Source organism: Protopterus annectens, chromosome 3.part0 (assembly GCF_019279795.1).
Source record: "Protopterus annectens isolate FY-2018-M chromosome 3.part0, PAN1.0, whole genome shotgun sequence".
Taxonomy (NCBI): domain Eukaryota; kingdom Metazoa; phylum Chordata; order Ceratodontiformes; family Protopteridae; genus Protopterus; species Protopterus annectens.
Genome location: NC_056731.1, coordinates 1977168538 through 1977181371, shown reverse-complemented (window position 1 = coordinate 1977181371; position 12834 = coordinate 1977168538).

The window sequence follows — 12834 nt, the reverse complement described above, 5'->3', positions numbered from 1 at the left end:
GGGATCACTTCTGTGTCTCTGCTCGACAGTGGCACAGGAAAATAACTTTCTTGGGTGGCATAAACCAGGGAACCTTGTTGGCTAGGCTTATGTAGGCCCTTGGGTCAATAGCCTAGTACCTACCTATGAACCTATGAACCTATGATGACTTATATTTGGAAGCTAGAATAGATGAAGAAAAATATAATTATATGTGTATGCCATTCCCTAGAACACCAGTAGTTTTCGGCATCCCAAAAATCCATAAGGATCTTAATAACCCCCCAATGAGACACTTAGTCTATGGAAGTAATTTACTGACTTACCCATGTGTGAAAACAGTTGATTCCATTTTAAAAAAAATACCTGATGGATGAAAACCAGATATGTAAGGATTCGTGGTCCTTTTTGAAGATCAGTGAATTAGAGTTCAATAAGGACCACAATTTCCTTTCTATTGATGGCAAAGATTTATTTAACTCAATTCCACACTTGGAGGGAACTGAGTGGATTGGTAATATGCTAGGTAAGAGAGGGGCAACACAAGCAGAAATTGAGTTGGTTAGTGAATTATTGGACATTATTCTTACGAACAATTACTTCATGTTCGATAAAGAGTACTATCTTCAAAACACTGGCGTGGCTATGGGCTCACTGTGTGGGGCTAGTGTAGCTAACCTGGTCATGGCTTACTGGGAAACCGAATATGTCTTTAGTAAAGAGGAAATCCAGGAGGTAATTTTGATTTTTACCAGGTTCCTTGATATCTTCATAATCATCAAGGGGGACTTAGTTGAAGCTACACATTTAGTAAATTATTTAAACAATACCACTAATTTCTTGAAATTTACATTTAGTTTCAACAAGGATGAGATCTGTTATTTGGATATCAACCTCAGAAAAGACTATGTTAAGCAGCGTTATGTAGCTAAAATATTTAGGAAAAGTACCTATTCTAACTCCTTTCTCCATTTTCTAGCAGCCACCATTATCACCAAAAGCGCTCGATGGTTAAAGGTCAATTGATAAGGGCGGCTAGAATTGTCTCTTTGGACAGTGAGTTTGACATTGAATGCACTTTGTTAAAAAAAGATGTTTTTGAGTCGAGGTTATCCCAATAAGTTGATCGATTCTTTGATAGATGAAGTAAAAACTAAGATATCTGATGAGGTCTATGTTCCTATTCTGAGTGCTATGGACCAATTTAGTATAGCTGAGCTCGACCAGGGACATGATCTGAAGTCTTACTTAGTGGATAAAAAACACACTAGTTATACATTGAGTCTAATTACAACACATAGTGCAAATACTTCAATATTGTGTTCTATTTTGCACAAGAATTGGGACTTATTAAGAAATGATCCAGTCCTCTTCCTGAAGGCTGGTGGTCATCCCAATATTATTTTTAAAAGAGGTTATAACTTGAAAAACCTATTAGAAACTAGACTCCCTAGGTTGTCTTCACACTTAGGGATGTTTAGATGTGAGTCCTGTAGATTCTGTAAATTTTGGATGTGGGCAGTTCCTTTAGTATCAATGGCACTGTCTACAGGCGAAAAAGTAGGTGAAATTGTAACTCCAAATTTGTAGTGTACCTGGCAAGGTGCCAGCGTTGTCTGATTTACTACATTGGTAAGACGGAATGTAACTTCTGTGAACGTGTGTATGAACACCAATATGCTATTAGCAAAGGGAAGCAGGACAATGCTTTGGCTAAGCACATCTCATTAAAGAAGGACCATTCATTCAAGTTTAGGCTTATAGATCATGTTTTCCATGATGCCCGAGGTGGGCTAGTTGCCCTGATACTTGAGGAGCTCGAATTATATTGGCAAATTCACTTAAATGCATACACATATCCAGGTATTAATAATACTTGTTCAATAAAGTGTTTTTTGAAACTCAAGAGTTTGTTAAGGTAATGATTTTCTTTATAGACTGTTGTCATTTTATGGATGAAGGACATTTTTTGGAATTAATTCCTTTTTTAATTCAACAACATACATGTATAATGTTATATTTTCTTGATACAAGTTGTGTGTACTTGTTGGGCATTGTTTTTAGTACTGTTTCTATTTTTCCAGTTTTATGCTTTTTAAATGGAAATTGAATTGGTGGATTGCTATGGGTGGGATATTGTTACTATATAGTGTGATTGGATGATGATGTTCATATGATACAAGAAGCTTTTTAAAAGAATGAAGTTCTAATAATTTGTTATCTGAAGAAGTTTGTACATTTTATCAAATGAAAAGCTCTTAATTAAATTGGTTTACATGTTATCAAATGAAAAGCACTTAATTAAATTGGTTTAAGCACTTGGTCTGTGGTCTCTGGATTTTTTTCAGTTCTATATCTGTCTTGTTGGATGACAGTATATTAAAGGTAGCTTTTTGGGAGGAGAGATGGTTGGTGGTGACCAGTAGCAGTCTATTTTTTTTTGTTTTGTTTTGTTTGGATTCTGGAAGAGTTGTGAGTTGTTGAGCCAAGCTTTTCTGGAGAAGGATTTCTAGGGGAGTGTTTGGAGTATGGATAACATCTAGGAGCACATATTAGAGTTAAGACACTGGCATATTGTATTATGACTGCCTCTTTGATTTCTCTGTTTAGGATGTTGATAAATAAGTTATACTGTAGAGGTCGTAGGATGGAGCCTTGTGGGACTCCAATGGATATAGGAAGAAAAGAGGAAAAAACATCTAACAATTTCACTGCTTAGGGCCTATTAGTGAGGTAACTAAGAAACCAGTTAAGTGAGGAGGGTAATAGCCCATAGGAACAGAGTTTGATGACTGGCTGTGTGGAATGCCTTGGGCTAAAGTTTGAGGACCTGCATTTCTATTGTGATTTATTATACTCTGAACCACAGATGGACAGTGGTTTTACTGTGACTGGGTTCGAAACCATGCTGTTTGGGAATGAGAAGGTTATAAGAAGTAACATATGTAGCAAGTTGAGAGTGAATATATCTTTTCAAGATTTTGGATAAGGGTGAAAGAATGACAATTGATCTATAGTTTGTGAGTTTGGTTGCTGAGGCACCTTTATTATATAGGATTTTTTTTTCCATAAGGTGGGGACATATTTTTCTTGGACAGAGGAGTTACTAGAATCAAGACAGGATATGCAAGGCTATCTTCAGCGAGTTTGTTTTCTGCTTTCCGTTGTGTTACTGACATATGTTAACAGTATACTTATTTGCAGCATTATCTTTCCATAACAAAATGCTTCCTAATTTTTTAATGTTCCAATCTGTGATTGAACAGGTATCAAGAATTGAAGATATAGTGACTTCTTTAATTTGTTCTGCCTACTTCATTGGTCAATAGCATGATGGGATGTTGTGGCTAGTCATATGAGTTGTTCTTCAGCTGTAAGGTGATGAAAACATGGATGAATAAAGACTGAACTCTCAGTTACTGTATCATTTGCCTGAAGTTCAAACCTTTGCGAATCAGAACTTGTCCACAGGAAATCACCGTTGGCAAATTGTGCTGGCAGTGATGGTCTTTTGGGGGTTAATTTATTTCTTTTTCGAGGGAGCTTACCCCTCCCCCATATTAGGAGTACAGGAAGAATTGTTCCCTGAGGAAAAACAGTTAAAAAGTGTGCGGTTTTTCCATTTCCTTTTCACAGAATACAATTCACGGATTCCAATCTTCAGCAGTTTGCGATCATTCACTCACAGCAGAAGTATGAAAACAGTGAAGTATAATTAGAGGGGGTCATACATCAGATGTTGAAGATTATTAATATGAAAAGTCTTTTATTGTTTTATTTGTCTACACTGCGAAAACATGTCCTGTTAAGCTACGTTCATATTAGTTTAAATGAAGCACTGACATTGTACAATCGTCTTTGTGTTTATTCCCATAAAATCTCCATAATCTGCAAAGTATGAGTCATGTAAACAGACACCAAATCTTGCAGGATGGAATAATAATGTTGTCAGTGTAGGAGTGAGCAAACTCGTCATGATTTGTCTAGTGTATTATAATTTAGATGGTAGTAAAGTATATTGTTTATTTGAAAAGAAATGGTTTCTTACAATGGCATAGACTAAAAGTGCAGTTCGGTTTAGTGTTGCAGAATATCCACAGATACCCAAGCACACCACATTTACAACTGAAACCCATTGTTATATCCAGCAGCATTGCCATAATAACTATGACTACCAACATGGCGCCATCATGCAAGAATATGGAGGTGGCACATTTAGTACATAGGAAGATAAGATACAGAGTTAGAGCATCCTGGAATAGAAGAAGTCAGAATAAGTGCTACTATTAAATATTGCCCTGTAAGCTATACAGATAATATAGCCTGCTGTTCAGTTGCAATTAGTATCAGAACCTATATGGCAAATCCAATTTATTTAGATAACCCAGAGAAAAAAAAATAAAAAGCATGCATTGTTTGTGCTCATTTGTTTTATCTTGTAGAGGTGGCAGGTTGGATCGTATGTGCACAAAGGACTGACAAATAAAAAAATGATCCATGATTTGTGCCACAGTGCCATTTCTCACATATGTATATATTTGACTATATAGACCACAGATCAGAAGTATGCATTTTCTTTAGTTATAGTATGGTGCTTTTCTTCAGGAACTATGCTTTCATGTTTTCTGATTTTGAAAGCGTCTATGTTGAGACATGCATCCGAAGTTGTCAGACACTTATATCCTCGCAAAAGATGGAATTACCTCATCGGTGTGTATGTATAGCTATTGCATCATATTATCTTGGCTCTACTGAGGAATGTAAAGGCTCGATTTTATTTGTGTTCTTACTTAAATAAATGCATTGAGCTTTTTGGAAGAATGTTGTTGGGCAAGACTTCTACATTATGCACCAAATGACTATGGGAAGCAGAGTCCAGTTATAAGACTGACAGTAAATATTATTCAGATTTGCTTCCCTAGCTTTTGATCTCTAGGAATCTCACCTGGTGGTTATGGGTCTACCATGAAGGTAAACCAGGCAACAAGAAAAAAGTTCATTTGTCTGAGGCAAGGAGCAAAGAGAATAATGTTGTTTTTAATTAAATGGTTAAGAAATCTTGAAATGGATTTGTAGATATTCAGTATGCAGTTGTTTGGGATGAAAACAATCACTGTAATTTTTGAAACAATAGTTGTATAAAGTATCTGTAATCTACATAAGATTCTGAATGTTCTGCAGTTTTGTGTACCATAACGTTGTGTAGTGATAATACTACAGTAACATTTGCAATAGGAGAAAAAGCGGACTTTTATAATTCATGGAAACAAGATGATTTAAATCCCATTTGAATGAACTGATGCCTACAAAGCATTTTTTCTGCAAATACCCTTAATCAACTGTAATGTTATTTGCAATGTAATGGTACTAGAGTTAATTATAAAAAGTGGGGAGTGAGTCATTGATAAACTTAATGCACAAGTAGTGTACCCACAAGTCCCCAGAAACCCAAGATTCTTTATTATTTCATTTACACGCTTTCAATTTTGGAAAACACTAATTTCTCAGAATGTTTATCATCTGGATGGTGCTTGACAATCGTGTTTTTTATTAATTGTACTTTAACCTTTAAAAAGTAGAAATAAACCTAGTCATATGTCAGAAATTGTCTGTCTTGTGACATCCAAAACAAAAAACATGAAAGCCTTTAATTGACAGACCCACGTCTTACTCCTGATTCCCAAAGCATGAAAAGACAGCTGCTGTGAATCTCACAGTAGCTGCAAATTTGCAGTTGAAAAGTGAGCTGTGTAAATTTGCAGGACTCATGTATACTGCCTACCTTCAGTTAGTCCCCACAATTGTAATGATGGCCTAAGCATGGCAGGGCAGAGGTAGTATGGATTACTCCTGAACGGCCTGATAGTGATGTGTGAGGCAGAGTGCAGAGTCTAAACAGCACAGTGGGTATACTACGCAGACAAGTATCTACTGCCAGCTTGCAAGCCATGCTCAAACAGTAAGTGATTTTGTTTTTCCATAGCTGTGGGGGATTACTGTGCATCCCACTAGACTATGAATTCTGGATGTTTTCTGTTATCCATCAACGCCCTTCCATAAACAATTATTGTTGCAGCCTACTGTCTTGTATTGAGGATAATGCTGTCCTGCAATTATGTCGTAGACCTATGTTGTTATGGGAAGAAAGCACAGGCCCCATTCCCATGTTTCTTTTTCAAGAAATTCCCCCAACAATGCTATGACCATTCCACCAAAGCAGCACTACCACCTAGATACTCAAGACCCCTTATTACTGCAAATTGTTTAGGATAATGCCCATTTTCTCCTCACTGGTCTTCAGTCTATGTCATGCATATTTACAGCCATTCATTGTACTGCATGTTTTAGAATCACGTTAGTTTGCATATGTATAGTATCTCACTTTAGGCCATTGATCAGTGTTAATATCAGAGCCACAACACCTCAATGTGTGACCACTATGCACTACTCTGTGCAGGGAAGTGAGTCCACACTACACAGGTCATCCCCACACCTTAGTCTTAATGAAGTTCCACTGATAAGTTCCTTTTGTCTTTGGGAATCCAGGTCAGTGTGTAATTTCTTTCCCTAATAATTATTTTCTACAGATAAACACAAAGTTACAATGCTTTATCAAAAAGTTGGCTCTAGACCATAGTACCTTTATAAGCCAGATAGAAGTGACAGTGACTAAGTTTGTTACTGAAGGTAGAACTGCAAACATTTGTCATTAAAAGATGAGACTTTTCAATGAAAAAAGATTGAAACTCCAAATACATTTCTTTTTAGTGTGGAAATTTGTTGCTAAGGGACTTTAGATGTCTTCCTAATGTGCTACTGTATATTATGTACTGTATATTATGTATATTTCCAACTGATGGTTTCCACATATAGTCTACATAAAATGTTATCACTAAATTTCTGCACTTGAAGGTGTCATTAGACACTTCCTAATCTGTGTTGTGTTCTTCCTAATTATTTTTTTTGTGTCTTTCGGCTTTTCCCGGTTAGGGGTCGCCACTGCGGAACTCCGGTCCGTTAATGATTGGCAGTAGAGTTTTATGTGCTGGCTTGCCAGGCCTAACGCACAACCTTCAATGAATGAATGCCCATTCACGCATGTCGCTACACAGAAGACACTCTGAGAATCGAACGGGCAACGTCTAACTGTAAGGGGACAACACTACTGCAGCACCACCACCGCAGTATAATGGACTAAAATAATAGTTGTTGTTCATTAGAAGTTAGTCCCTGGTCTTTACACATCTGTAATCCTCCAGATTTTATTCCATCTACAGTTTTGAGCTATAAAACACTCACACATTCTCTTACACACACACACACACACACACACACACACACACACACACACACACACACACACACACACACATATATGCACACACACACACACACACACACACACACACACACACACACACACACACACACACACACACACACACACACACACACATCCATGCACACCACATACAGACACACACACACACACACACACACACACACACACACACACCACATGCATGCACACCACACACACACACACACACACACACACACACACACACACACACACACACACACACACACACACACACACACATGCACACACACACACACACACACACACACACACACACACACACACACACACACACACACACACACACACACACACACACACACACACGCACACACATACACACACACACACACACACACACACACACACACACACACACACACACACACACACACACACACACGCACACACGCATGCACACAATCAAGTTGCATCATGTAATTTCATGAAAGCATCTTTGAAACTTTTGCAATATTTTAGTATTCTGTACTAAAACATACAACATAAGCAGTTTTGGGGAGATAAAGTAAAAACAATGTTAAATATAAGGGATGACAGTAATAAAAATACAATGAAAAATAGATGTTGAAAATAAGGCAGGATACCAATAAAAAGCATAAAAACCGTTTTCATTCCATTTGCTGAGGTATTCCCTGTAAATTGCAAAGTTATACAATTTTAAAGTGAAAGTTATACTACAGTCATCTCTTCAGGCTTTATTATGACCCTGCCTGCTGCCATTTTCTGTGTCTGGGGTTTATTAACTATACAGCCATTGTCTCATGATACTTAAACCACATTCCTCTTTGCTGTGCAAAATTCTCTTTTTGAGCAAGACATAAATATACGCAAACAGGGGGATTCAATAAAGCATACACAGTCGGTTTCCACAGTGTCCATGTTGCCATGCGATGCGCACATGGCCTCAAAAACTTTTAGATTCAGTAAGCACAGTGTAGAGGTGCGCACCCCTGAAGAAACAAGGTAAACACTGCAGCATGCTAATTACAACATAAGCAATTTAATTACATGCTAATTAACCAATCTAATATGCTGGAGCTATTTAACAAGCTATAAAGCAACAGTGTAGACTCCATGATGGTGTTCACTGTGAATTTCAGAACTTTTAGAATACAGCAACGGAAAGGAGTCTACATGGACACAATAGGTGTGAGATTTGTACACTTTGTACAAAACTGACCTTAACATGTGATAGCATTAGATACAGGCTGGATGCAACAAAAGGAAAGTAACAATAGCAACATAATCCATTTTTGTGCCATAACAGAAATGCAGCTTTTCTCTACCACCACCAAATGAACAGCACACATTGTAAGTAATGCAGACAGATAAAAGGGTGTGGCAATCAAAATAAATATAAAAACCATTAAACAGACTGTTCATAGTTACATGTCAGAAAATGCAATATGTAGCTGACAAAATGTAGGCATATTATCTAAAAATCAGTACTCCTCTGTGCAGCTATATCGCAAAGTAATATCTTCTCTTCTGTGTTCAACACATAAGCAGTTGGGCTCCTCCCTTTTAGGTTTCCTAGCTACATGGTTGCTGTCTGGTGTAGATGCAGGGCTATCATCATGGTGAAAATGCAAATGAGATCTGAACTCATTATAATTGCTGAATCCCAAAAATCTGGATCAAAGTAGGGATGTAAACATAGTGTGCAGGCACTCCCTCAGTGTTTGTGTTTAAAGGATGGCAACTATGAATGCTTAAATCAGGTGGGTGTGTCAGGTTAGACTTACAAGGTGCTACATGTACATCTGTCAAGGTTTGAAATGCAAGTCAGCAGCACACAATTCACAGGTTTTGTTTCATTAACATCCAACCTCCTCTTTGTTTGTGTGCAAATTGTGTTTTCTCTTGTAGTTTTTTATTATTATTTTATTATTTTTTGGCCATTGTTTGCATGATGCGCCACTTAGCACAATCATAGGAAACAGAGGAATGAATGGAAGTTTTAGCTGTGCTTATCTTGTTTCCACAGCATTATACAGCAGGCAAAAGGGAGACCTTAAGAATGATTAGTAAATAAGGGAATATCATGTAACTATTCCAGTGGCAGCTTTGCTAATCTCTGACTATTAGTACTAAGTCTCTGGAATGCACCTACTACTTAACTGACTCTATGGCAGCAGCTGTTAATACAGTTAATGCAGTGGTATATTCCTTTTTGGGGCCAGATTGTACTGAGTTTCAGTACAACTCTTCATAACACTTTTAAGTTTGTTCATGTTATCATTACTGCACTTTGGTGTGTGATGCACACCATCATGAAATAATGCATTGAAGAAAAAAATGGGAAAGACAGGACAGAGGTGAAATGGGGCTGCTAAAGGCTGACAGTTAGTACTGAGTCTCTGGAATACACATAACTACTTAACTGACTCTGTGGCAGCATGTGTTAATGCACCTAATGCAGTGATATATTCCTTTTTGGGGCCGGATCATACTGGCTTTGAATACAACACTAACACTTTTAAGTTCTTTTGTCTTGCTTTTGCTGCGCATTGGTGTGTGTTGCACACCATCACACAATAATGCATCAAAGAAAGTAAATGAGGAGGATAGCACAGCGGTGAATGGGTAGCAAGCAGGGGGAAGAACAAATTGAAAGCAATACAGGAAAGTACGGGAGGGAGGTAGGAAAGAACCATAGCTCTCCATTTCTTCAACAGTAAAAACTGATAATATATGCAGAATATTAGCTAAATTTGGATTGTCACCTTCAGAGATAGGGGTGACCATAACAATCATGTTGTATAACCAATTGGACCAAATCAAGAGTGTCAATAAGGCATGTGTGTGAAATGGAGAGCTATGTATGGGACTATTTTTTTTGTGAAACAGATGCCTCCTTTTTTTTGTTTGTTTGTTTTTTTTTTTTTTCTGAAAGAGAGAGAGAGGAATATAGCGGAAGGGACACAGGTATGTCTGGGTATGGTAAGTTGAGCAGATGATGAAGCAATTGCAGGCAGACAAGACAAACAAGACAAGGCACAGTAATGGTGATGAACATGAGGTTGGTGGATACCATGGATGGGGTGGCCCATGGTCATCAAGCTGGGTGACTGTGAGAATTAAATCCTCACACACTGGACTCTCATCAGTGTCACTTCACTCTGATACTGGCTGGACTGCTCAATATCCCCTTCTCCTCCTGGTCTTACATAAAATAAGTGAGAGCAGCCCCTCCGTCCATCATAGGTATGCACCAACAGTGAGATGCACAACCCTACACACCATCCCTGGCAGCTCAGCACTGTTGATGAACTCACCACTTTTGCCACTGCTCCTGGAGGGAATCACTGGACTGTCCTCCAGGGCAGGACTATCTGTTGGGCCATTTAGTGCAGGGGCAGCAGAGGTGGTGCTGCCAGGTTGGCTACAGATGTGCTGGGCAATGGTGACAGGGCTGGTGGAGTGGGGGCAGGTGGAACCTTTTGGACAAGCCTGCCACATTGTGCTGTGGAGCATTTCATGATATGGTACACATGAATAACATGGACACATTTTGACAACACATAATATAAAACAAAAAAGAAGACAGATAAGGGTTAGGGTGAGAAAAAAGAGATAATAGTAATTTCATATGTAAAATACAATGTAGTAATACAATTATTTGACTGCATTATCTTAACCTTTACTCTTAAGACTAACACCCCTAACAGATAACTATTACTTTTAAAACTACCAGCTGCAAAGAGATGCCCACTATACTACAGATTGCTGCAAGTACTCCTTTATATGTACATATATTGCATATATGCATGTTCCAATTATAGAGATTGCAGTTTACAGCACAACATGTGTGCCACTGGCATAGATCTTTTACTTTAAACCTTCAAGTTACACATAATTATGGAATTAACAGTACTGTGTACTTAGGAAGTGTGGTATTTAAACCCACCATCTCTATTTAAAGTCTAATAGTGTGCTCTTGATTTGTACTACAGATTAATGCATGCATACTTGCTTTTCCAGTTGAGATATGCATGCTCAATTTGATACAACTCTATAAAATACCAAACAAGCTATCTTTAACTTTTAATGCTAGAATAACACTACTTTTCTGCTGCATACACACAACGTGCCTCCCTCATCCTCACCAAATTTGCACCATGGGTCCTAACAATGCACTCCTTTTCCATGGCAGCTGTGGAAAAAACAGAGCAGAACAGAACAGATGCTAAATGCAACCAGCTGCCATCACTGGTTGCTTTGAGGCTGGGAGCTAAGAGTCAGATGACAAGCAATAATGTCATTCTGCAAGTTATCCCAGCAGTAATATTTGAGATATTAATGTGAGAACTCTCTGAGAAAGAGACATCATTCTGTAGTCTGTCTTTGACCTGACAAGAAGACCCATTAACCACACATTTGCCTTGCTCCGAGTAAGTTTCTAGGTTATAGTAATTCTCTTTGATATATTCAGGAATATAGCAAAGCTTAATTTAGATGTTTTTCTTTATTTATTTGAGACTGTCCTGCAATGTTGTTTTAAATATGTCCTTTGATTTTGGACTCTGCTATCGCTGTAAATATATTCTGAGTATTTCTTGTTATTTTAATATTTGTTATTAAATATATTTAAACCTTTCATTGAGGCTGGTCTGTCTAGAGATATTTAAGTTCTGAGAGTACTTGCATATTTATTTGGTGACACTGTGGGCCACTCCTAATAACCTTGTCTTGGTCAAACTACCTTTTGTATTGATAGTTACATTATACAGTAACACTGGATGCCCTTTGTTAAGGGCTTTAATGTAGCTGATAAGGAGTGTCTGACTGGTGGCAGTGAAAACTACCTTATAGTCTGGCCTGAAGAGGGCATAGCTAGTAAACCTGTGCCAGCCTTTCCCAGGTGTGTGTGTGTGTGTGTGTGTGTGTGTGTGTGTGTGTGTGTGTGTGTGTGTGTGTGTGTGTGTAAATCAAACCTCAAAGAGTGTGCGTGGCAGCTACTTCAGCAGGGCCACAAAGCACTGGTTGGACAGAGAGGGTGCTAGAGGTCTTGGCTTGGTCACTCAGCTGAGATCTCAACTCCATAGCTGTGCCAGTGGGGAGCCTTACTGGGGATCTGGAGAAAGAGTGAGAAACCAGCCCTGGACTGACTGTAGTCTCTGTATGCTCTTAAGGGAAATTGCACTTGATGCAGAGAGCTGCATCTGGAAATACTGTGGGTTAAACTTGCTATCTTCCAAGTTTATGTTCCCCACTGTTGCCAGTAGTGAGGATTGAGGCTTCTTGGTTACTGATCTAGTGGTGGGTCATCACAATGTGATGCAATGGTTTTCCTATTTAAACTTTTCTTTTTAATTAATGGCTGTTCTGATAAAGTTCTCATTGTAAGAACGAAAATGCTTAACTAATAAAGTATTTTTCAGTTGTTAAAAAGGTTTTTTCAGTTGACGCTCATGTACCAACTTGTCTGTTCTTAGTTTGTTTCGTGGGAAAAAAACCCTAAAAGTGCT